The 21478-nt window shown below is 42.2% G+C and overlaps 1 pseudogene; it reads right to left on the reverse strand.

Annotated features, from left to right (window-relative positions):
- Nucleotides 1-3995: 3995 nt before the first annotated feature.
- LOC100138934 (synaptosomal-associated protein 23-like) lies at nt 3996-4714 on the reverse strand (annotated as a pseudogene).
- Nucleotides 4715-21478: the final 16764 nt, after the last annotated feature.

Below are 21478 nucleotides of genomic sequence, written 5' to 3' on the forward strand. Positions count from 1 at the left end.
GTAGTTTACAGTAACAAACTGAGCACTTTTGACTACCACTCTCTGGTCCTACTTCTGCTCTCTGGAGCAGCCTCTAGAATATTACTCAGACTTCGATAACCTCTGTGGTAGGCAGAGTAATGATTCTGCAAAAATGTCTACTTCTTAACCCTAAGAACCTGTGAATGTGTTAGGTTGAAAGGCAAAGGGGAGCCTAAATTGCAGATGGGATTAAGGTTGTTAATCAGCTGACCTGGGGATGGGAATATTATCCTGATGCTTAATGTGATGGACTCCTTTAGGAGTGGATTAGGGAGGCAGAAGGGAGGAAATCATATATGTGTGAGGACTCCTTGTTCATTGCTGGACATGGCTTTGAAAATGAAAGGGGACATCAACCAAGGAATGTGAGCAGCCTCTAGAAACTGGAAAAACAGGAATGGGATTCCTTCCTGGAGTCTCTGGGAAAAGAGCCCTGCTAAAGCCTTGATTTTAGCCCAGTGAGACCTACTTTGAACTGACCTCCAGAAGCATAAGATAACAAAAATGTGTTGTCTAAAAGCACTAAATTTGCTGTAATTTGTTACAACAGAAATAAAGAACTTGTACAGTCTTGAATAAATGCTTGTTGATTAGCTGAATTAATAAATCAAAGGCAAATCTACTGCCTTTTTCATTTAATAATCCTTCTAGTTTTGAGGGAGAGAAGATTTAGTTTGGACCATGTTATCTCCCAGTAAAGTTCTTGTATCTTGACATGAAATTGCTGGATTGGTGCTAAAGCAATTTTGAGGTTGATTTAAAAGCACTATAAACTGAATGTTTGTATCTTCCCAAAATTCATATGTTGAAGTATTGGAAAGTGGGTCCTTTGGGAAGTGATTTGGTCATGAGGGTAGAACTCTTGTGAATGAGATTAGTGCCCTTATAAAGGAGACTTCCCTGGTGGCTCTGAGGGTAAAGCGTCTGCCTGCAACAAGGGAGACCTGGGTTCGATCCCTAGGTTGGGAAGATCCCCTGGAGAAGGAAATGGCAACCCACTCCAGTACTCTTGCCTGGAAAATCCCAGGGACAGAGAAGCCTGGTAGGCTACACTCCATGGGGTCGCAAAGACATGACTGAGCAACTTCACTTTCACTTTGAAAGAGTTCCCTTGATCCTTCCTCCATTTGAGGACATAGCAAGATGGCAGCTGTGTATGAACCAGGAAGTGACCCCTCCCCAGACACCAAATCTGCTGGTGCCTCGATCTTGGTCTTCCAGCCTCTGGAAATGTATATGCCACCCAGTTTATGATATTCTCTTATAGCAGGCCGAAGGGATTATAACAACTGGGATCATTCCACACTGGATGCACTATTGATATGGTAATGATGTAAACCACACTCCCTCTGCTACCATTCTAGATGGGCCAGCAGAAGGCAGGCTGACCCCTACAAATCAGCTGACCCCCTTCTTTCTTTTCCCACCAGGTGCCTTTTTTTTTTTTTTTAAGGGATATGTCCTGTATTTCCAATAAAAATGGGAAAGGTGTTAAAGTCAGTTCTTTGTTGCAGTGCTTTTTGATTTATGGACCTTTGTTTTATTCAGTTTGTTAAATAAGAGTTGACAAAATTATTGCTTCCCATCCCCCACCCCCAAAGCAGTCAGAGAAGAGCATTGAAAAAACAATTCCAATAGTTAGTTACGAAATTTAATTGTAAGGGTTAAGCAGTGGTTATTGGTCAAACCAATCAACATTAATAACTTTGAGGTGTGCAGAAACTAGTCTTTAAATAAAGGTGACAAATACCAGTAAGATTCTTACAACACTGTTCAGGATCTTAATAAATGTGATTCTGGAAGTTGAGTACAAAAGAGAATGATAGTGCAATCATCAATAAGTAAACCAAAGGCATAATTTTCTAAATCATTTTTATGTATTTTTTAAAAAGATTATTTATTTATGGCTGTGCTGGGACTTCACTGCTATGTGGGCTTTTCTCTAGTTGTGGCGAGTTGGGGGGTTACTCTATGGTTGTGGTGGGTGAGCTTCTCATGGGCTTCCCTGGTACCTCAGCCAGTAAAGAAACCACCTGCAATGCAGAAGACCCCGGTTCGATTCCTGGGTTGGGAAGTTCCCCTGGAGAAGGGATAGGCTACCCACTCCAGTTTTCCTGGGCTTCCCTGGTGGCTTAGATGGTAAAGACCTGCAATGCTGATGGCTTCGATCCCTGAGTTGGGAAGATCCCCTGGAGAAGGGCATGGCAACCCACTCCAGTATTCTTGCCTGGAGAATCCCCATGGACAGAAGAGCCTGGTGGGCTACAGTCCAAGGGGTTGCAAAGAGTCAGATACCACTGAACTTCTCATTGCAATGACCTGTCTTGTTGGTGGCTTCCCTAGTGGCTCAGTTGGTTAAGAATCTGCCTGCAGTGCAGGAGACCCAGGTTCAATCCTTGGGTCAGGAAGATTCCCTGGAGAAGGAAATGGCAACCCACTCCAGTACTCTTGCCTGGAGAATTCCATGGACAGAGGAGCCAGGCAAGCTACAGTCCACTGGATTGCAAAGAGTTGGATGTGACTGTGTGACTAACTTTCTCTTGTTGCAGAGCACTGGTTCCAGGGTGTGCAGAGTTCAGTACTTGCAGGACGCTGGCTCAGTAGCTGCAGTTTACAGGCTCTAGAGCACAGGCTCAGTAGTTGCGGCACATGGTCTCAGTTAAGCTGTGGCATGTGGGATCTTCCTGGATCAGGGATCGAACCTGTGTCTCCTGCATTGGCAGGTGGATTCTTTACCACTGAGCCACCAGGGAAGGCCCTCTAAATCATGTTTAGTTAAACAGAGTAAATTCTAGTTTTTTAAAAAAATTTAAAGTGCATAAACTCAATCTGTTTTCTACCTGAGACCAAAACAAGTTTCTTTTTTCCTGTCTAAACAAAATTCTTGGCATTAAGGTAAATCTGAATTCACATGATATACTTTGTTAAACATTTCCAAAAAATTTTAAGCCTGCTGTAAAGAGAAATTCTCATGTTATACTACATATATATTTACATATTTTTCTTCAAAGACAAATTTATGAAGTTAATAGGCCTAAAATAAAAAGTGTTCTTATATGTGCAATATGAAATGGGATCACAGAATCTGTGTACCCAGATGAATCACTAAGAGTTCAGAAATTAAGCTCACTTTAAGAAAATGCATTCCCTCTTTTTTGGTGCCGAGGTTGCAAAGTTGTGATGTATGACAAAAACTTTGTGTATACAGGCTCCAAAACTAAGCATTGTTCTAAATTGGCTGTAACTTAAATTAAATAACTGTAACTTAAGTTAAAATTAAACTCAACTAGATCATTGTGGTTGGAGAAGGAAATGGCAACTCACTCCAGTATTCTTGCCTGGAGAATCCTAGGGACAGAGGAGCTTGGTGGGCTGCCATCTATGGGGTCACACAGAGTCAGACATGACTGAAGTGACTTAGCAGCAGCAGCAGCAGATCACTGTGGTTACACCACACTTGGCTTTAGGTAGGGTCTGCAGGTTTTACTGAGGTAACAACCTCTTATCTCTTGCCTCCCATCCTGCGCTTGTCCCCACTGCCCCCAGCTTCCTTTCATATGGCTGCATTTGGCAATGTTTCCAAATCTTGGAAGCAGAAGAACCTGCTAAAGTAAACAGAGAGGATGAAAAATGACACTATAAATGATACATGAAAAATCAACCTTAGAGTATAGTCTGAGAAGCAGCAGTCTACCCTCAAGGGAAAAAGAGAGAATTTAAAAAGTAGGGGGACTTGCCTGACCGTCCAGTGGTTAAGACTCTGTCCTTTCACTGCGGAGGCTGTGAATTTCATCCCAGGTAGAGGAACTAAGATCCCACATGCCAAGCAGCATAGCCAAAAAAATAAAATAAAATAAGGGGCTGTTTTTCCTAGATATTTTCCCACATAACAAAATTTCAAACTCTGGAAAGGTAATGCCTTTGAAGGAGGAGCTAGGGAAGTAAATAAATGATAAAGAAATACAGCAGTAGCTTTAGCTGTCAGTGAGTTTCTTTGCCCTGGCATTGGCATTATCAATATGATCTTTATTGGTGTCAGCCTTTTCTGTGATCTGTTCTATTTGTCAGTTGTGAGCCTCAATCCCATTGCCTATGTCCAGGGCCATGTTTTTAGGTTGTCTAGGATACTGGCCACTTGAGTCAGGTTCTCTTCCGTTTCATCTTCCCTGGCATGATTTGTTATATGTTTAATGTATTCACCCGTTGGCTGCTCCTGTGGTCACTTGACGCAGCTGACCATTTGTCACTCAGCCTGGCTGCTTAGATACTATTACATTGCTAGGAGAGCTGTCTCCAGCATCTCCCCATGTTGCCTTATAGACTTTACCAGACTCAATGTTCTTTGTCCTATTACATGGACATAAACAACGGCCTCAGTCCTTGTTGAATTCTGTTAAAATCTTCTCTGCTTCTCTCATGTCTTTATTTGGTCTATGCCTCCTTCTGTGTGTTTCAGTTGTTCCCCTTGCTCAACCAGTGTAGGGATAGTCTTGATTCCTGCATCCTGAGCTTCAGTGGCTAAACCCAGGATTCTCCTTGTACTTTCCGCAGACTCATCAGTAACGTGGTTGGCCCTCAGCTGAATTCCTTCTGCTGACAGATTATCCATGATCAATTAAAACTCTTGATAGGTGCGGAAATTGAAATGTGGATATTCAAGCAGTTCTGACTGTTTCTCTCTGGCTGCGGCAGCTCTGACTCCCGCAGGCCAGACTCCCAGCTGCACCCTTCTTCCAGGTGACTTCTTAAGCAGTGGTTCTTGGAGAGGCAGAGGGAGGAACACGTCAGAGTCGGCTAGGAAACTCTACAAACACCCACAACACCTTACTTTCCTACCTACCCCAGGGGAATCTGCTATGGTTTTCTCCACCCTCTTTGAGAAGCACAGTCTTAGAGCAAATGCCACATGAGAGAAGGGAGAAGTATCCGCATGGGGGATACACAAAAGGGGTGCTTCTGAATTAAAAGAGATCTCATTCCCAGTTAGAGTTTGTTCTCTTATCCTGTGACTATGTCCAAGCTGTTGACCTTTTTTCCATGGACAGAGCTTTCCCAGAGTATTCAGAAGCCCCAGGAAGACCCAGTGTCTTCCCTTCTGTTTTCTTTTCTGTCACCTCCAATCCTGGGAAGACCAGGTTCTATTGCTAGAGTTGCCAGGATCAGGACTTCCTTTCCTGGTCCCTGTGCCCTCTCTAGATTGAAATATTCTGTCTGTAGCCCCTCTATCCTAGTAGATCCTAGTCTTGTTAGAAACCAAAAGACCCCCAAACCTCCAAGTGATTTTTTTAAAATTTTGCTGCACTGGGTCTTAGTTGAGGCATATGGGATCTAGTTCTAACCAACTAGGAATTGAACCTGGGCATTGGGAGCATGGAGTCTTAGCCACTGGACCACCAAGTAAGTTCCCAGATAATCTTTTTTTTTTTTAATGTTATTTTTAATTGGATAATCGTTTACAGTGTTGTGTTGGTTTCTGCCATATATCAACATGAATCGACCATGGATATACACATGTCCTCTTTCTCTTGAACCTCCTTAACCCTTCTTGGTGGTCACAGTGCACAGGGTTGAGCCTCCCGAATCATGCAACAAGTGCCCACTCGCTATCTAATTTTACACTTGGCAATCTATATATGCTTCAGTGCTACTGTCTCATGTCCCTCCCTCTCCTTCCCCTGCTGTGTCACAAGTCTGATCTCTATGTCTGCATCTTTATTGCTGCCCTGCAAATTGGTTCATCTGTACCATTTTTCTAGATTCCATATATATGTGCTAATATGTGATATTTGTTTTTCTCTTTCTGACTTACTTCATTTTGTATAACAGGTTCTAGGTTCACCTACCTCACTAGAACTGACTCAAATTCATTCCTTTTTATGACTAATACTCCATTGTATATTTGTCCTACAGCTAGCAGGTGATGTTTGAGTTTCTTCTTAGCTCTGTGGTTTTGGGTTTGTGGTGTCTCCACCAACTTCTCCAGCCAAATTCCTAGAGTAATTTCATGAAGAAATCGGATTTCTCCACTCGATTGTTCTAACCCGATCTGTACCTTTGTTTTCTCTAGAAAGTCCTGCTGTCAGGAGGGTTGCTATTTGGCCCAATGCCCTGTCTGTGTAATTTGCCTTTAGGGATTCCAGATACTTCTACTCTCATTATCAGTTGGGTAAGAAACTCTTCTCCCTGTTTATCTTTCAGATGTTCTTCCTCTCAGCCACTCTGGCAGTTCCTTTGCTCCAACCCCAAGGCTGGCGACTCAGGGCTAGCCCATCTGCTCCTGCAGCCCCTTTTCTTAGTTGCAACTGTCCACTCAGATTGGGGAAAGGAAGGGAAAAATGGACTCCATCATGCTACATTGTTGCCTTTTATAGTATGATGTTAAAACAAATGTTAAAGCGATTATAATTGGCTCCCATCCCCAGAAGGAACATCTTTCTTTACAAGGAGGGGATGTGTGCATGTGTGTGCACATCTGTTGTGCTGGACTGAGGACAGCATTTGGGCGCCATGCAGGGGCACACATTTGCAGATGGTGTGTTCAACCTGGTCCTGACCCTTCCTGAGGCCCTGGGGGTGGAGGAGCATCTCCTGAGACTCACTTCTTTCACAGGAAGCTTCTGGGCTGTCCCCTTCCCCACTGCAAGGGGTGGCTTATAAGTCTCTCAGTCTTCAGGCCCAGGCTGATGTTCCTCCCACTAGCACCATCCCAGGCAGCTCCTGACTATCCCCAGGACCCTTGGGTGAGACCTCATGGGACTTCTTGTAGGTTTAGGTCACACTCCAGCCGTCAGGTAATGGCACCCCACTCCAGTACTCTTGCCTGGAAAATCCCATGGACGGAGGAGCCTGGTAGGCTGCAGTCCATGAGGTTGTGAAGAGTCGGACATGACTGAGCTCCTTCACTTTCACTTTTCACTTTCGTGCATTGGAGAAGGAAATGGCAACCCACTCCAGTGTTCTTGCCTGGAGAATCCCAGGGACGGGGGAGCCTGGTGGGCTGCCATGTATGGGGTCACACAGAGTTGGACACGACTGAAGTGACTTAGCAGCCAGGGGTCCCAGATGCAACCCGATTCCAGAGTCCATAAAGAACAATTCAGCATTTCTAGGAGCTTAAAATCAATTCTGCTCTTTTATCATTGGGACAGAGATTTTTTCTAGGACCATCTGGACTCCCTGGAGTTGCTGCCAACAGGACAGCAGGGAAACTCCAGACCAGCACAGGCTGACTAGGGTATCGACGTGGTTTCCTGTGATGTCTTCCACTCACCAGGTCAATCAACTGCAGCCTGTTCCTTATATTTCACAGAGTCCTTACAGTGGAGCTGTTTGGTTGCTCCAGGAGCACAGGAGGAAAACAGCGAGGAGGATGAGTGGGGAGAGAAAGACTCATGCAAAAAAGGGAGAGGAAATGAGTGATGCTGAGGAAGGCGAAAAAGGCAAATAGCAACAGCAGTAGCAGCAGGAGCAGAGAAAATTGGGATGTGAGGGTGGGAGGGAAAAGCAGAAAGGCAGGGTTCTGTTCATGATAATATTAACCTGAGTTCCTGGTTAACATTTTTTAGTGACTCATTAAATATGCATAAGAAAGTAAGGAAGGAAGCTTGCAGTTTTAATTCAAGATAAAGCCCAGTGTTTCCACAGTCCCCATCCCTGGGAAGAGCTGTGGGGTGACTTCCCAGGCTTCCCCTGCAACCTGGTCTGGGAAGTCATGGGTGAGGAAACTAGCAGAGTTGAGTGACTTTGCTGCACTCCCCTGCCCTCAAACTGGCAGACGGTCCCCTACGACATAAGGGTTGAGATGCCAGAAGCTCTTTGAAGGCAGTTTGCTCTGTTTCTTTCTTGGATTTTCCTTCCTCATATTCTGCTTCGTTTTCTCTTTTGTCCTGCTTAACCCTGGATAAATCACTAAACCTTTTGGAACTTCTGCACTTATGAAAATGGAGATAAGAAAACTTTCCGGCCTTTTCTCTAGAATACTGTTGAGATCAGCTTTCATCTATAAAGGGCTTTGTATGCTGCAAATGACAGCACAAATGTTAATTGTGATGGCTGTATTCTAGGATGATATTGCTTTTCTTGGACTTCTCTGCCCTCCCAATGCAGGGGGCACGGGTTCAACCCCTTGTCAGGGAACTTCCTGCATGCTGCATACTGCAGCCTGAAAAAAGAAAGAAATTGCTTTCCCCAACCCATAGGCTTTCCACTCCTCAGTATGACTGTCAGAAAGCGTGCTATTAATCCAATTTCAGAATTTCCCTATACCTTAGGCCAGCAGGTAATGTTAATGAGGATTTGGAAAACAACCGCTGGGTTGACATGAAGTCTGTCCTTTCGGTGGGTTTTGTTTTCTGCTCTACGGACAGTGATCTACCTCCAGTGTTCACAACTCAGAGCTTTGCTCTCTCTTGATTCAGTTAAGCAAGTATTCCAGGATTAAGTTCCCTAGGAGCTATGGATGTCGTCTCCGCATATCCATTTAGAATAAGTCTGTTTGGGCCCAGAACACCTGGACCCTATGTAAATACTGTGTGTGTGCCCGTGGAATGAATTTGAAAATGCTATGTGAATAAATAATGGAGTAGCAAGGAAGGCATTCTGTGTGATTATGGTGAGATAACCCTAAACCAATAAGAGGGGAACAGGAAAAGGGACTAAGAGAAAATAAAAGCTGATTCCTGGTAGAGACATACGACCTGAATCTGTGCAGCTAAGTAGTGACTAAGAGGGAATGAAATATGACATAAAACTCAAGAGGAGGGTTTTAGCTTGTCCAAGGAGCAAAAGGAATGTGGGAAAGAGAGACTTTAGAATCCATAGGTATCTTCTTGTTCTGCTAGGAGAGGCAGGATCTTGGTAAGATTTCAGGACTTATAAAACCTTCAGAAAAGACTTGCAGATAGCTTAAGGTCAGGTGGCATGATCACATGTTGTCTTCAATCTGTGGTTTACTTGCTTGTGTGGATGCCTGGCATCTAGCTCTGATTAGAAAGGGTAATTCAAAGACAAGCCTCTTCTATTATAAGAGACTAGTTGTGTGTGAGGAGCCCCAGGGACTGTGGCTGGATGAGGGAGGTTAGCTGTTCATGCCACGGCTTTGATAGTCTGAACGCAAGTCTGCTGTAGCGCAGGTGCGGCTGATCTTTCCCAAGCCTTCTCACAGTGCAGTTAGAAAAACCTGCAGCCTTCTCTTCCAGGAAAGGACTAGATGTTGCCATGCATCACTTCTCTTGTCCGCCCACAAAGAATGAAGAAGCAGGTCAAAGCTTACCTGTCAATTATTCTGAGTTGACCTCCACTGGGGAATCTCTCCATTGCCCACAAATTAGCCCTCTGTACACCTCTCTCTGTACACCTCTCTTTGGAGAAGGCAATGGCACCCCACTCCAGTACTCTTGCCTGGAAAATCCTATGGGTGGAGGAGCCCAGTAGGCTGCAGTCCATGGGGTCGAGAAAAGTTGGACACGACTGAGCAACTTCGCTTTCACTTTTCACTTCCATGCATTGGAGAAGGAAATGGCAACCCACTCCAGTGTTCTTGCCTGGAGAATCCCAGGGACGGGGGAGCCTGGTGGGCTGCCGTCTATGGGGTCGCACAGAGTCGGACAGGACTGAAGCGACTTAGCAGCAGCAGCACACCTCTCTCTAAGGAAATCAGTCTTCCCTCCACATCCACCAGGAGGAAGCAAAGAGCACGCCTGCCTGGGTGATGCCAGGGGCAACCTTGCTTCACAAGGGATTGTAAAACTACCCCCCACTTCCTTCCTTCGACAGCAAATGCAGAGGTTAGGGCTTTCCCGCTGGCTCAGCAGTAAAGAATCTGCCTGCCAATGCAGGAGATGCAGGAGAGCTGGGTTTGATCCTTGGATTGGGAAGATACCCTGGAGTAGGAAGTGGCAACCCACTCCAGTATTCTTGCCTGGAAAATCCCACGGACAGGGGAGCCTGGCAGGCTACAGTCCTTAGGGTCGCAAAGAGTCAGCTTAGCGACTAGGCACAGTGAGCATCAAGTTTATTTCCCAGAGTGGGGAGAAGGGAAGTGAGGGAAGGGAGACAGCATATCAAAATGCACTTCCAAGACAAAAATCGTTTCTGTGGCACATGGTGCTACCGAGGGAGAGGTGATGACAGCCTCCTCCCATTTCAGGAACAGTTCCCAGAGTTGTCCGTAGGCGGATTCACATGACACATTCTTAAACCCAGTTCCATTCTGTGCTGTGTTTGCTCCTTGTTCACATCTCCGGAACAATGCATCTCTACATCTTTGTATCTGAGTTTGATTCCTAATTGGTTGTCTAGCTGAATATCCAGGCTGGCTTGCTTATCATGCATTTGTGCCAGTATTTATCCTTTCGAATCATGAAGCTTCATCAATCCAGCCCTACTTGTGCACCAGAGCTGGAATATTGAATTGTGTGAATGTTGATACTCTAAGAGAAGTATAATTAGGAAGTTGGGTGTTCTTCACAATGTTTTGATATGAAAAAATACTAATACATGTTGCTGAAAGAGATAACAACCAATGATGCAAATTTGCCTGGAAACTATTCTAAATCCAATTTGCAACTTTCTGTGAGATAAAATTTGGGTTGTGACATTTTTTGATTGATGTCTCTATATGAGTAGGTTTTTGGCTTTTTAGTGTTGCTGATTTTCTGTTCTCACTCCTCAAAGAATCTTTGCCAACATACCACTGACATTTGAGGAAGAGAATAGAGACAGTTTGGCTTCTTGTAAATTCTTCTGTTTCCTTGGTGATGTAAATAATTATGGAACACATAAAAAGTTTTTAGCAAGTTCAAATGTGGTTTTGAAAAAGCAGGTTTGCTACCTGTGATAGGGACAACAGGAACAATCTCAGCAAGAAATTCTCTGCTCTTTAACTCGCTTTAATTTAGAAAATCTTCCTTAAAACACAGGGCCTACTCAGATGCCAATTTAATGGCAATATAAAATATGCACTTAATATGGTTCAATAAAGCTGTTCGGGTGGGTGGGTGGCTTTGGACCTCATCTCTGACAGAATAATTCTCTGCCATCTTCAGCTTTCCTGGGAGAATCCTGTTCAATGGGCAGACCCAGAACCCAGGAGCTTGAAAGGAGGGGCCGAGTCACCTAAAACTGAGGGAAGAATTAATCCATGTCCATTGTGGAGTCTTCACATGGACAGGTTCTCTCCACGCGGGAAAGATGACTGCCATTCTGGAAGAGGTCTGACTTGAATCACACCCTCAGTGGCATGCTTTTCACTTTGACTCTTCTAAACTGTTCTCATGTTCTTCAAGTCCCCAGTTTCTCTTTTTCCTTCCTTTACCACCACATCTTCTTTTAATCTTGGCAAATCACCTCACTCCCTTACTACCTCCCAGGTAGAAATATAAGCTCTGTACATTTATTACCCATGGGATCTTACTGAAGTTATTTCCCTTCTCAGTGATTTTTGCTTCCTTCACTGTAAAATGGGGATAACCACAGTACCTATCTTATGAGGTGGTTGTGAGGATTAAATAAATTAATATATAAGAACTGTTTAGGCCTATACCATGGTGAATGCTTAGTAAATATTAGCTCTTAATGTTTCTGAGAACACAGAGGCCAATGACGTGAATTCCATCATCCAAACTCCTCTTCACCTGAAAAAAAACTCTGTCACTCTCTACCACTGCCTCCCTCAGAGCAAAAACATGTCTTATTTTCTAAGTCTGTGCTCTCCACCTGTGTCTTGATTCCATCCCCTCCCATTTACTCAAGGGAACTTTGTTGAATGAATTCTTTTCTCCTTCATAGTTTAAATTGATTCCTTTTTCCTGGCTCCTGTTTCTCATTCTCAAACACACTCAGGTCTCTCCTATTTTGAAAAAGGCCTCTGTATGACCCCCATGTCTTTGAGTTACTGTCCCATTTTCCTCCTCCTTTCACTGCCAAATACTCTGTGCCTCCATGTCTTCGTGACTCACTTTCTCGTTATTCCTCTGCCATCTGGCTCCCTCTGCCACCCCCCACTCTCACATGGCTGTGTCTGTGGTCACCCATCTCCAAATTCAAAGGACTTTTCTTGATTTCTGTCCTCTTTAGCCACTTTGCAATGGTCAGTATTGCTGGCTGTCATCTACTCTGTGAAATCCTCTCCTCTCTCACACTCTCCTCTGAGTGCAAGTCTGTTGTGCTGCTGCTTCTCCTTCCCTGTGTCTCCTTTGTTCAATAAATACCCTTACAGGTTCCATTTTTTTCTTTCTACTCTTTGGTTGTGGACATGGAGAGGGTTCACCATGCAACCTACTGATCTCTACTCTTACTCTTTGATCTCTTGCAGGTCTTGTGCCTTCCCATCACTCCTTTAAGTATGGCACCTGCCTCACTTTTTGTACTCACCTCTTTAGCCTCATGCCTCATGCTCGGAGAAGGCAATGGCACCCCACTCCAGTACTCTTGCCTGGAAAATCCCATGGATGGAGGAGCCTGGTAGGCTGCAGTCCATGGGGTCGCTCAGAGTCGGACACGACTGAGTGACTTCGCTTTCACTTTTCACTTTCATGCTTTGGAGAAGGAAATGGCAACCCACTCCAGTGTTCTTGCCTGGAGAATCTCAGGGACGGAGGAGCCTGGTGGCTGCCATCTATGGGGTCACACACAGTCGGACACGACTGAAATGACTTAGCATAGCATAGCATGCCTCATGCTTGCTCTCACTCTCTGTTTCGGCCACTCTGGCTTTCTTTTGAGTTCTTGAAGGTGCTGGGGCCTTTCTGACATGGGATTTTTGTTATTGCTGTTGTTTAATTTGCATTCATCTTCATCTTTTTTTTTTTTTAACCCTCATTGTTACTGTAATTTTTTTCTATTTTGAAGATTGAGATATAATTCACATACCACAAAATTTTATCCTCTTAAAGTATATGATTCAGTAGGCTTTAGTATATTTACGAAGTTGTGCAACAGTTACCACTATTTCATTCCAGAACATTTTCATCACCTCAAAAAGAAATCCTATACCCATTAACAGGCCCTCTCTTTCTCCCTTGTCTCCATCAGTCCCTGGCAACCACTAATCTACTTTCTGTCTCTGTGTTGTGGGTTTTTGTGCATGCTGGTCCTTTTGCCTAGAACCTCTCCTCTACTTTATTCCCTAGTCAGCTTCTGTTTTTCCTCAGTGATCAGTGCCAGTGTCCTTGAGCTGGTCAATTCCTCCTACATGCTTTCACAGGAATATGTACCTCTTTTGCAGAATTTGTTATAAATTGCAGTTTTATTCTCTGTGTGTGGAGTCATTTATAAATGCACCAAATTGTACATTTCCATTAACACCAGATTCACTTGAATGTAATAGTATGATACCCAACTAACACAAAAATGCATATTTTTCTCCCCACATCAATTCCTCCTTCATACTTCCCCATTTGATGATACTTCCTCATTGTCTCAAGCACACAGGTTCAGTTTCTTGAAGAACTTTGATTCCCTTCTCTTTCGTCTTCAACATCCAGTTCTCTTCAAATCCTCAAGTTGAGTGGATTCTTTTGCAAGTCCTTGCATGCCAGCCTTTAGTAGTGTCCTTAATGCTCAGTAAACACTGCCTGATAACGAATACCTTATGGAGCTATCTGCAATAAAGGAAATGGTTGTGGCCATGATGTTGAGTGAGTCTTAGAGACTGCCAAAGGGGCGAAAGAGAGAGGTGAACGCAGAGAGTGGAGGGTGGCATTGGATGGAGACTATCCTATACTACAGAGAGCTGGAGAAAAGCAGTAAAGTACTAAGAGAAGCAAAAGGAGAACCTGGCTAATGTACCACAGTCCAATCACCATTTTTGAATATCTGTTACCTGCTTGGTGCCCAGATTATGGTGATACAAAGATGAATCAGAAGTTGTTTCTTTCCTAAAGGAAGCCAGGGTCTGGTGAAGGAAACATTTATGTAAACAAAAATTCACAATAGAATGTGGTAAGTTTTATAATAAGACTATTCACAAAGTATTCTGTGAGCAAGAAGAGGTAGTGACTAAGACTGTAGCAGCACAGAGGTGGGTAAAGGTGGGTGGGCGTCACAAGATGACTGGGACTTCAGCAGCCTGTAATCAGAAAGAGTGATATGCCAGGAAGACAGAAGAACTGTTAACAGGCCTGGGCCCATGAGAACTGCAAATCATTTTGTTTAGCTTTAGTGCAAAGGGTAGGAGGGAATATCCTGGGAATTCAGCCTGGGGCTCCTTTGTGAGGAATCTCACAGGAGGCCAAGAATTTATTGTCTAGTTAATAGAGAGTCTTCAAAGTTTTGTTTTTTTTTTTAAATTTGGCCATACCCTGAAAGGCTTGCAGGATCTTAGTTCTCTGACCATGGATAGAACCTGCGCCCTTAGCAGTGAAAGCACAGAGTCCTGACCTCCTAACCACTATTTCAGTTCAGTTCAGTCACTCAGTCATGTCCAACACTTTGCAACCCCATGGACTGCAGCACACCAGGCTTCCCTGTCCATCACTAACTCCTGGAGCTTGCTCAAACTCATGTCCATTGAGTCGGTGATGCCATCCAACCATCTCATCCTCTGTTGTCCCCTTCTTCTCCCACCTTTGATCTTTCCCAGCATCAGGGTCTTCTCCAATGAGTCAGTTCTTCGCATCAGGTGCCAAAGGATTGGAGTTTCAGCTTCAACATCAGTCCTTCCAATGAATATTCAGAACTGATTTCTTTTAGGATGGACTGGTTGGATTTCCTTGCAGTCCAAGGGACTCTCAAGAGTCTTCTCCAACACATAGAGAGGCACAGACATAGAAAACATGTATGGATACCAGGGGTGGAAAGGGGGAGTGGGATGAATTGGGAGATTAAGATTCACATATATGTACACCTATGTATAAAACAGACAAGAAGTGAAGTCGCTCAGTCGTGTCCAACTCTTTGCAACCCCAGGGACTGTAACCTACCAGGCTCCTCTGTCCATGGGATTTTCCAGGCAAGAGTACTGGAGTGGGTTGCCATTTTCTTCTCCAGGGGATCTTCCTGACCCAGGGGTTGAACCCAGGTCTCCTACATTGCAGGCAGACGCTTTACCGTCTGAGCCATCATACCACAGTTCAAAAGCATCAATTCTTTGGTGCTCAGCTTTCTTTATAGTCCAACTCTCACATCCATGCATGACTACTGGAAAAACCATAGCTTTGACAAGATGGACCTTTGTCAGCAATGTAATGTCTCTGTTTTTTAACATGCTGTCTAGGTTGGTCATAACTTTTCTTCCTAGGAGCAAGTGTCTTTTTATTTCATGGCTGCAGTCACCATCTGCAGAGATTTTAGAGCCCCCAAAAATAAAGTCTGTCACTATTTCCATTGTTTCCTCATCTATTTGTCATGAAGTGATGGGACCAGATGCCATGATCTTAGTGTTCTGAATGTTGAGCTTTAAGCCAACTTTTCCACTCTCCTCTTTCACTTTCATCAAGAAGCTCTTTAGTTCTTCACTTTCTGCCATAAGGGTGGTGTTATCTGCATATCTGAGGTTTTTGATATTTCTCCCAGCGATCTTGATTCCAGCTTGTGCTTCATCCAGCCCGATACTTCACATGATATATTCTGCATAAAAGTTAAATAAGTAGGGTGAGAAAATACAGCCTTGACGTACTCTTTTCCCGATTTGGAACCAGTCTGTTGTTCCATGTCCAGTTCTAACTGTTGCTTCTTGACCTGCATACAGATTTCTCAGGAGGCAGGTCAGGTGGTCTGGGATTCCCATCTCTTTAAGAATTTTCCACAGTTTGTTGTGATCCACACAGTCAAAGGCTTTGGCATAGTCAATAAAGCAGAAGTAGACTGCCAGGAAATTCCCTGAAGTTTTTTTTAAATTAACTTCATTAGGTATAATTTACTTACATTCTAATATATAGATTTTAAGTCTACGGTTCTAAGTTTTGATAAATACATCCTTATAACTACTGCCCAAATCAAGATATAAAACATTTCTTTTTAAAAAATTGTCCAATAATGTTATTTATTTATATATAGTTGATTTACAATATTAGTTTCAGGTATACAGCATAGTGATTCAGTATTTTTACAGATAATATTCCATTAAAAGTTATTACAAGATAATGGCTGTAATTCCCTGTGCTATACAACAGACATATCTTATTGCTTATCTGTTTTATACACAATAGTTTGTATCTCTTAATCCCATTCCCTTATTTTGCCCCTCACCTCTTCCCTCTTCCTACTGATAAGCACCAGTTTGTTCTCTATACCTGTGAGTGTGTTTCTGTCTTGCTGTATACATTCATTTATTTTTAAAATTTCATAGATGAGTGATATCATACAGTATTTCCCTGACTTCACTAAATTTAATGCTCTCTAGGTTCATACAAGTTGTAAAGGGCAGAATTTCATTCTTTTTATGGCTGGGTAATATTCCATTATATATCTTCTTTATCCATTCATATCACATCTTCTTTATCCATTCATCTTTTGATGGACACTTGAGTTGCTTCCCTATCTTGGCTATTGTAAATAATGCTTCTGTGAACTTTGGGGTGCACATATCTTTAAAAAAATTTTTTAATTTTGTATTTATTATTTATTTTGGCTGCACTGAATCTTCACTGCTGCCATGTGGGCTTTTCCCTAGTTGCAGCGAGCAGGGTCTACTCTTCATTGTGTTGCATGGGCTTCACATTGCAGTGGCTTCTCTTGTTGCCCAACACAGGCAGGTATCTTTTTGAATTAGTGTTTCTGTTTTTTGGCATCACTGACTCGATGGACGTGAGTCTGAGTGAACTCCGGCAGTTGGTGAGGGACAGGGAAGCCTGGTGGGGTCGCAAAGAGTCAGACACGACTGAGTGACTGAACTGAACTGAACTGATACTATTTTCCAGAGTGGCTGCCCTAAGATACATTCATACCAACAGTGTACCAGGATTCCTTTTTCTCCATATCCTCTCCAACATTGTAAACTTTTTGATGAGAGTCATTCTGACAGTGTGAGGTGTTATCTCATTGTGGTTTTGCTTTGCATTTCTCTGATGATTAGTAATGTTGAGTATCTTTTCATATGTCTGTTAGCCATCTGCAGGTCTTCTTTGGAAAAATGTCTATTCAGATCTTTTGCTTTTTTTTTTTTTTGGCTTCTCCACAGGGCTTGTGGGATCTTAGTTCCCTGACAAAGGATAGAACCTGGGCCCCCTGCAGTGGAAGCACAGAGTCTTAATTAACTACTGGACCACCAGGAAATTCCCTCTTCTGACCATTTTTGGTAGGATTGTTTGGTTTTTTGACATTGAATGGTATGAGCTGTTTATATACCTTGAATATTGCCACTTGTGGGACATATCATTTGCAAATATTTTCACTCATTCTGTAGTGCCTTTTCATTCTGTTGATGGTTCCCTTTGCTGTGCAAAAGATTTTAAGTTGAATTATGTCCCATTTGTTAAGATATAGAACCTTTTTTTTTTCACCCACCCAAGAAACTCCTCTTGTGCCCTTTGCAATTGATCCCCTCCTTTCCCCAAGGAAACGATATGATTTTTATTACCACGTTTGGTTATTTATTGATATGTAAAACCACCCCAAACCTAGTGACTTAAAACAATAAAAATCATTTATTTGCTCATGACATTGCAATTGGTCAGGGTTTAGTGGAATCATTTTGTCTTTGCTCTCTGTGGCATCAGCTGAGATAGCTTGACTGAAACCGGAGAACCCACTTCCACAATGACTTGCTCAAATGGCTGGCAAGTTGGGATTGGCTCTTGGCTGGGATCTCAGCTAGGACTGCCAGTTATGGATCTCGTTTATCTTCCACGTGGCTGTCTGGGCTTCCTCACATAATGGGTTCCAAAAGGAGGAAGTGAAAGCTGCCAGTCCTTTTAAACACTAGACTCTAAACTGGCACAGTATCACTTCTGGTATATTGTGTAAGTCAAAGCAATCATAGGCCAGTCCACGGGCACACAGGCTCAGTTGCATCAAGGCATGTGGAATCTTCCTGGACCAGGGATTGTATCTGTTTACCCTGCATTGGGAAGCAGATTCTTATCCACTGTACCACCAGGGAAGTCTCCTTTTTATTGTTGAGTAATAGTCCAATGATAATCAATATGTTTATCCACTTTTTGTTGATGGACATTTGGGTTGTTTCTAGTTTTTTATGATTATGAATAAAGCTGTTATAAAAATTCTTATACAGCAGTTTTTGTAGCTATATGTTTTCATTTCTCTTGAGTAAATACCTAGAAATTTGAATTTCTGGGTCATGGGATAGGTATATGTTATAATTTATAAGAAATTGTTAAACAACTTCCAAAAGACTGTACCACTTTACACTTCCAGTAGCAATGTACAGGAGTTCTAGTTGTCTCAGATCTAGCCAACAGTTGTTATTGTCAGTGTTTCAAATTTTAAATATTCTGGAAGGCATGAAGTGTTATCTCATTGTACTTTTAATTTGTATTTCTCTAATAATTATTACATAATTTTATTTTTCATATGCTTATTACCATTTTGTAGGATGTTCTTTTAAAAAAAATCTTATTTGGGTACACTGGGTCTTCTTGTGGAATGTGGGATCTAGTTCTCTGACCCAGGATCAAACTCAGGCCCTCTGCATTGGGAGCACAGAGTCTTAACCACTGGACCACAAGTGAAGTCCCAGTAGATGTTCTTTTATTCATTTACTATAGCTGTGTTGGGTCTTTGTTGCAGTGCATGAGCTTTCTCTAGTTGCGGTGAGCGAGGGCTACTCTAGTTGCAGAGCATGGGCTTCTCACTGCAGTGGCTTCTCTTGTGGAGCACAGCTCTAGGCTATGTGGGTTCAGTAGTAGCAATGCGCAGACTCTAGAGTGTGGGATTGTAGTAGTAGTGTATGGGCTTAGCTGACCTGTGGCATGTGGGATGTTAGTACCTGGACCAGGGATCGAATCTGTGCCCCCTGCATTGGCAGGTGGATTCTTAACCACTCAGCCACCAGGGAAGCCCCCCAGTAGATATTATTTGTTAAGTGTCAGTTTAAGTCTGTTGTCCATTTAAAAAATATTGTGTTGCTGTCTTGTTATTTTTGAATACAGGTGTTCTTTATATAGTCCAGATGTTTATACTTTGTCATATACAAATATTATTACCATATGTTAATAGATTGGAAGATAATATTATTAAAATATTAATTATTCACAAATTGACCTACAGAGTTAATGTATTTCCAATTAAAACACAAGCAGGTTTTTAACAGAAAATGAAGAGCTCATTCTAAAATTTTATATAAAAATACAAAAGACTTAGAATAGTCAAGACAGTTTTGAAAAAGATAAAATTGAAGGACTTATACTACCTGACCTCAAGACTTACTACAGATTTACAGAAATCAAGGCAACATGGCATTAGTATATGGACAAATAAATAGGTCAATTTAACAGAATAGAGCCTAGATATAGACCCAAACATAAGCAAAAAATTGATTTTTGAAAAAGATGTTATAGTAGGCAGTCTCTACAATGGCCCACATTGATTCCTACCTCCTGGTATTCACACCATTATGTACTCTCTTCTGTTTGTATTTGGACTGATAGAAATGATAGGATGTGGTTTAGTCCCTAAGTTGTGTCTGACTATTGTGATCCCATGGACTGTAGCCTGCTAGGCTCCTCTGTCCTTGGGATTTTCCAGGCAAGAATACTGGAGTGGTTTACCATTTCCTTCTCCAGGGGATCTTCCCGACCCAGGGATCAAACCTGGCTCTCCTGTACTGCAGGCAGATTCTTTATCAACTGAGCCACCAGGGAAGTTACTTCTGGGGTAAGGCTTAAAAAATGCTTAAAAAATGCTATGACTTACACTGTGGGGGCACTCTTTCTTTCTTGGATGGTTCGCTGTTGGTAAAGAACTAGTAGTCCTGTTGTAAAGCAGCCCTGTGGAAAGGCCCATGTGTCAAGGGACAAAGGTCTGCCAAGAACCACATGAGTGAGCTTGGAAGCGGACTCCCCTCCCCGCAAATCAAGCCTTTGGATGAGACCAAAGCCTTGGCCAACAGATTCACTGCAACCTCATGAGAAACCTTATTCCAGGGCACCCGTATAAAATATGCCCAAGTTCCTTAACTATAGAAACTATGAGGTAATGAATATTGCTGTTTAAAGCTGTTGCAGACCAAAAGAAGAAGAAAAAAAAAAAAAAAAACTGAAAAAGGGAATTCCCTAGTGGTCCAGTGTCAGGACTCTGAGCCTCCAGTGCCGCAGGGGCATAGGTTTGATCCCTGGTCAGGGAACTAAGATACTACAAGCCAAGCAGCCAAAGAAAAAAACAGCTTCTAAGTTGCTAAACTTTGGAATAACCTGTTAAACAGTGATAGATAACTAATATAGGTGCCAAAGTAATTTGAAGAAGGAAAAATAGTCTTTAACAAATAGTGGTGAATAAATTTAATATCCTTATGGAAAAAAGTGAAACTCAACCCCTACCTCACACCATACACTGGCATTAATTTGAGCTAGATATTAGACTAAAAGCTAAATCTAGTAAACTTCTTCCCCAAAACACAGAAGACAATCTTTATAAATTGAGGTGGACAAAGATAATTTGGACAAGATACAATAGTGGCAACCATAAAAAAATGTTTGATAAGTTGGACTTTCTCAATAGTTTTAAAATAGAGGCATTATATGATGAGATCTGTATTTCAGAAAAGTTAAGATGAATGTGACAGCAGTGTGTCTGTTTTTCTCTCTCTTTCTCACACACACACAAATACTCAATACTAGTAACCATTAGAAGTAGCCAAGTTCAGTGAAGTTGAATTGATAAATACATATCAGAAATGCTTGTCTTAACTTACATATTCTTTCATTCTTTCACTCAATTAACAGATATGTTATCTTTTAAAAACTGTAGTAAATATATATATATATATATATATAACATTTACAATCATAACCATTTTTTAAGTGTGCCTTTCAGTAGTGTTAAGTACATTCCCATTGATGTGCAAGCTCCAGAACTCTTTTTATCTTGCAAAACTGAAACACTGTACCCTTTAAACAGCAATTTTCCATCTTCCCTTCCCTCCAACCCCTGGCAACTGCCATTCTATTTTCTGTCTCTGTGAATTTAAGTACTCTAGATACCTCATATAAGTACAAAAAAAGTATTTGTATTTGTGTGACTGGCTTCTTTTCATGTAGCATAATATCCTCAATATTCATCCATGCTGTAGCATGTTTCAGATTTTCCATCCTTTTTCAATGCTGAATAATATTCCATTGTATGTATATATTGTATTTTGCTTATCCATTCCTCTGTCCACAAGCACTTGGGTTGTTTCCTTTAAAAAATGGATTTTGTTATCCATTTTATAATTTCCTCCATTTCTGTATAATTCAGTGTGGCTGTTATAAGCCATAACTAATGTTCACAATTACTTTATCAACAAAGGTCTGTCTAGTCAAGGCTGTGAGAGTTGGACTATAAAGAAAGCTGAGTGCTG

The sequence above is a fragment of the Bos taurus genome, chromosome 10 (assembly GCF_002263795.3).
Source record: "Bos taurus isolate L1 Dominette 01449 registration number 42190680 breed Hereford chromosome 10, ARS-UCD2.0, whole genome shotgun sequence".
Taxonomy (NCBI): Eukaryota; Metazoa; Chordata; class Mammalia; order Artiodactyla; family Bovidae; genus Bos; species Bos taurus.